Raw genomic sequence first — 5,247 nt, 5'->3', positions numbered from 1 at the left:
TATTGATCTTCTCTATCAATATATATTTTAAATTTGAAAACTTTGTGTTTGTATTCATCCCCCCTTCTACAAACTGTTTAGTATTCTTGTAGACCCTTTTGGGACCAACAAGTTTGTTAGAATCTAAAGGAATAGATTTTGAGAAAGAAAAGAAAAGGCTTTCTGAACTGGAAAATAAAAGACATTAAATTCTGGTAGAAAGGAACTTGAGAAGAAAATAGAACGGTTTATAGAAGCTGAAAAGAAATTTGATGTTGAAAAGAAGGTTCTTGAAAGCAAGATTAGAATTCTTGAGATGAACAATACAAAGCTTTCTGAGCAAATATTTGAATTTAAGAAGATAATCATTTTGGAAAGAGCCAAGTTTGATACTAAGAAAATATTTGATAAGAAATATCTAGAACTTTCAAAGAACATTGTTGCTGATATAAGAAAAGTCTAGATGAAGAGAAAAAGACTTTTGCTACTAAGAGAAAGAATACAACAAAGAAAAATGCAGCAATAGCTAAGAAGTTAACTGGGAAGAAAAGGTGGTTAGATGTTGCTTCTGATAATGAGAAAGGTATGTTTGAAAAGGAAAGGCATAGTTTTGAGAAGAAAAGAAAAGTTTTGGAAGGTAAGATTTTTTTGAAGTTTCAAAGAAATTATCTGAACTAAATATTGATCTTATGTCTGAGATGAATATGAGATTTGAGTTTAAAAAGAAATATGTTAGTTACTGAAGAAAGAGATCAATTGCTAAAGAAACTTAAGGAGTTTTCTGAATCAAGTACTTCAAGCTCTACTAATTCTCCTTCTAAATGTAAAATCTACTTGAATGACAGTTCTAGTGTCAAATCCAATAGTTATTCAAGCATTTCTAAATCAAGTGTTTCAAAGAACAAATCTTATATTTCAAATCAAGTCTACAAAGGTTATGTTATTGAGTCAGATAATCATTTCGAAAGAATGAAAAAGATTTGGTTGAAGAAGTCTGATGCAAAATATTATGATGGTAAGTCTTCTTAATATTATGTTTGTAATAAGAACACATTTGTTTCAAAGACTGTTTTACCTTGTATTGTCAAGTCTACTAACCAACTTATCATTCTTAGCAAGAGAAGGATTCGCTATTCAACTTGTGGAACAAATAACTTTATCAACAAGAAGAAAGCTAACAACTGGTATGGAAAAGGCTGGAAGGAGAATAACAGGTATAATAACAATTGATATGGTACTTATTGCATATTTGATTTCCCTATGAAGAGTTTTAGAAAGAAAATATATGATCAAAATATATGGTATGGTTCATATAGTATACCTCAAAACAGTACTAACAAACCAGGATCCATGAAAGTATGGATACCAAAATCTATATAATTTGTTTTGTAGATTTATTATGTATTGTGCTGAATTCAGACATTCAATTACATGATAAACTGAAGCTTGGTTTGAGGGGGAGTTTATAAAGTGTTAATATAGCTTCTGAACACACAGTTCAGGACCTGGTCTTCAATACAACTTCTGAACAAAACAGTTTAGAACTTGAGCTCATCTGAATAAAGGAAGTATAATGTTTTATCTTTTATATTGATCTTTAGTAGGATATTTATTCTAGGGGAAGTGTATGGATTTTTATCATTTGGTATCAACTAATATAGTGTTTTTGATTTTTAAATGATCTATTTTCTGGGGGGAGTTAATATTTTTTGTACATATATGAATAAAAGAAAAAACATAACTAACATTTTTTTACAGGATTTTGAAAGATGAAAGACTTGTCCGATGAAAGTCTTATCCGAAAAATGTGTTGTTCGATGAAGGTTGAATCCGAACGAAGTGTTGTCCGATGAAAGGTCACTCTAGGACATGACTTGAGCGATATAGTGTTATTCAAAACGCCTTGAGCGATAAGAAGGGTATCCGGTCATAGAGTTGTACGATGAAGTAGCTATTTGGTCATAGAGTTGTACGATGAGGTAGCTATCCAGACATAGTAGTGAGCAATGAGTGTTAGACTTGAGTGTTGTGAGATAACTGTGTGAGATACAGACTTGAGAGATGAGAGTTGTATGCTTGAGCGATGAGTATTTCTTTGATTCTTGAGCGATGAGTTTTGTGAGTAATAGTCTTGAGCGATGACAAGAGTCTTATGAGATGAGTGATCTCTTTGTGAGAGTTGAGTGTTTCTCTTTAATTTTAGAGCGATGAGAGAATTTTTGCTTTTGATCGATAAGTGTATGTTTTTGAGTGTTAAGCAATGAATGTTGTGTGATGTGAGATGAAATCCCTCATCGGCTAAATTTTTTTGTTTTTGAGCAATTATTTTTTTTAGAATAAATTTTTTTAATCAAAAAAAGTTTTGTGCTTATTTTTTATGCTTAGAAGAAGAACAACTTCTAAGTATATTAAAATGTTTTTACAAATGTTCAAACTACTTCTTTGATCTCAAATGTTTTATGATTTTAAGAAGTGAAGATTTAAATGATTTTTTTTAAACCGAGTACTATCTTTGAACGGGCATTTCTGAGTTAAATACTTGTGTATTTCTCATCATGCATAATTCTAATACCTGATTCAACTGTTCTTCAAATTAGTTATTTCCACGTCTCATATGTTCGTTGATAATTTTGGTGAAAATACACTCGTTTGAAATTCAATTTGTTTTCAGTGTGAGTTATTTTTCATCAATGATTCGATTCTTATTAGAAATAATAATTGTGACTTGTTTGTCACAATTAGACATTCTAATCATTGTACATGTGTTGTTAAACGCTGTGCTTACTGAGTCATTTTGTTTAGCATTTGAATTTGTTTCTTAATTATTCTAAACAGATATCTTAAATGTGTTAGTTTCTGAATAACTCAGTTCAGAACCTATTCTTCATATATGACTTCTGAATACATCAATTCAGGACTCATTCTTCATTTCTATATGAGATTTAACGTATATATCTCTAAATGTGAAATAATTTTCTAAGTGCTTAGAATATAGAAGTTTCAATGGTCAATCGAGAACCTGAAGGACCTACCATGAAACACATCCCTACGGTTAATAGATTTTGAAAGGGAGTGTTTAAGGTAAAATGTAGAGAGATTGAGTATAGGTGAGCTAAAAGAACATGGTGAATGTGTGACAGGACCTAAAAGAAATAAACATAGTCCGTTCTAAACCGAAACAATTAACCGGGTTTTCATACAATCTATTCATTCTCATTCTTTGGAGATGAATATTGAAACATACATGGACCCAATGTCGACTACTCGTGTCACCCCACCTAGCTACTCAAGTATCTCACAGAAGGTGCTTGTTTCATATATCACGGAGATTTATCATATAATCTATCTATTCTTTATTTGGAAGATTTAAATATTAAAACAAGAAGACGCATCTCCAGTCTTCGAACTTTATTCTGTGCACTTTGAGTCTTTTGAACCAAATATATACTTAAAGGATAATATTTTCTTTGACACTTTCACGAGTCTTTGTGATTCCAATTGCATATCTTTGTGATATTGCCAGAACAATTTGAGAAGTTAGTATAAAATTTTACTTCAGTGACAACCGGAAGTCCTATCAGAGATTCATTATTGTCAACTCTAAACATAGGCCACACAATTATTTTTAATTGTTGTGATAATAGTTGCTAAATGTGCTTCTATGTTAGATGTTTACCCAATATTCAATGAGGAGTGCAACAATGTAAAGATCTATTTTTTAAGGAGAAAACGTTATTTTGACAGAGATTATCTTTCAATGGGGAAAAAAATCAAGTTTAATTGTTGAGAAAAGATGGTTCATTTCTTTAGGGGGAGTATATCTGAAGAAGTATGAAAAGGAAAGATTATTATTTGGTTATTCATGATGTTTAGAATTCTTCAAAAAGGGGAGAATGTTAGTTCTTTGATTATCCATGATGTTCAGGATTCTCCTAATCATCATGAGGGGGAGACATGTCATCAAAGGGGAAGAATTGTTTTCAAAGACATAATTTCAAGTGAAGTTAATTCCTAAAGTAAGTTGTTTGAAGATTGTTACTGATAAGAGGGGAATAAAAGTTTATCAAAGAGAAATTGTTCAAAAGTCTACAAAGTTTGCGAAGATTTAAAGTATGAAGTTAATTTCTGAAGTTGTTTGAAGATTGTTATGACAAATGAAGTTAATTTCTGGAGTTGTTTGAAGATTATTGCTGATAAATGAGGAGAAAAGTTTATTAAAGAGAAATTGGTGAAAAGTCTAGAAAGTTTGTGAAGATTTAAAGTTTTTGAAGAAAAGGAATTTGTTACTTAAACGAGAAGTTTCAACAAAGAATCCAAAGGAGGAATTCAAAGGAGTAGAATGCACAAAGACATAATTTCAAGTGAAGTTAATTTCTAAAGTAAGTTGTTTGAAGATTGTTGCTGATAAAAAGGGGAAGAAAAGTTTATTAAAGAGGAATTGTTGGAAAGTTTACAAATATTGTGAAGATTTGAAGTTCTTGAAGTTAAAGTCTGAGAAAGATAGTGAAGATTTGAAGTTCTTGAAGAAAAGGAATTTGTTACTTAAAGAAGAAGTTTCAACAAAGAATCCAAAAGAGGAATCCAAAGGAGCAGAATAAGCAAAGTTTCTATAAGGAGAAAACGTTTAAAGTCTTGAGAGAACAAGGGGAAGAATGTTTAAAGTCTTGAGAGATCAGGGGGGGGGGGAGAATTTTTAAAGGCTTGAGAGTTAAATTTTGAAGATTTCAAGATGCTGGTAATTCTGAAGTTTGATGCAGCTAAGAGTTTTGTGCTGAATTTTTTTAAGCTGTTTGTTAAAGCTTGAATCCAAAAGGGGATAATGTTAGGATCAAGTTTTGAGCTTTAAATGTTGTATCCAAGCTGTATGCTTCTAGTGCTTATCTTGTATATAAATAGGTGCTTGTCTTTGTTATTTGTGTATGTGCCTTTGTAATCAATTTGAAGATCTAATACATCGGAAGCTTTGAAGAAAATCTCTCTCTATAATTTCTGCTCTCTCTCTCTCTGCATTTCTAATTGTGTTAATTGTGATCTTGAATCATGAATTGGATTGATTAATCTTTCTGGGATTATCATGTTTTATCATGCATTCATTTTTGACTTTTTGAAGTTGAAACTTGTGTGTTCGAAGGGTTCCTTGAAGGGGTTGATGGGGTTCTAAGTTCTTTCTGGATGTCTCCATGTAAAACTCTTAGATCTGTAAATAACGACTAATTTAAAATTCTCGATAAAACATCCAATATAAAAATAAATTGTTTTCTAAATGTC

Source organism: Cynara cardunculus (genome assembly GCF_001531365.2).
Source record: "Cynara cardunculus var. scolymus isolate 2C chromosome LG 3, CcrdV1, whole genome shotgun sequence".
NCBI classification, from domain to species: Eukaryota; Viridiplantae; Streptophyta; class Magnoliopsida; order Asterales; family Asteraceae; genus Cynara; species Cynara cardunculus.
Note: the sequence above shows the minus strand (reverse complement) of the source record.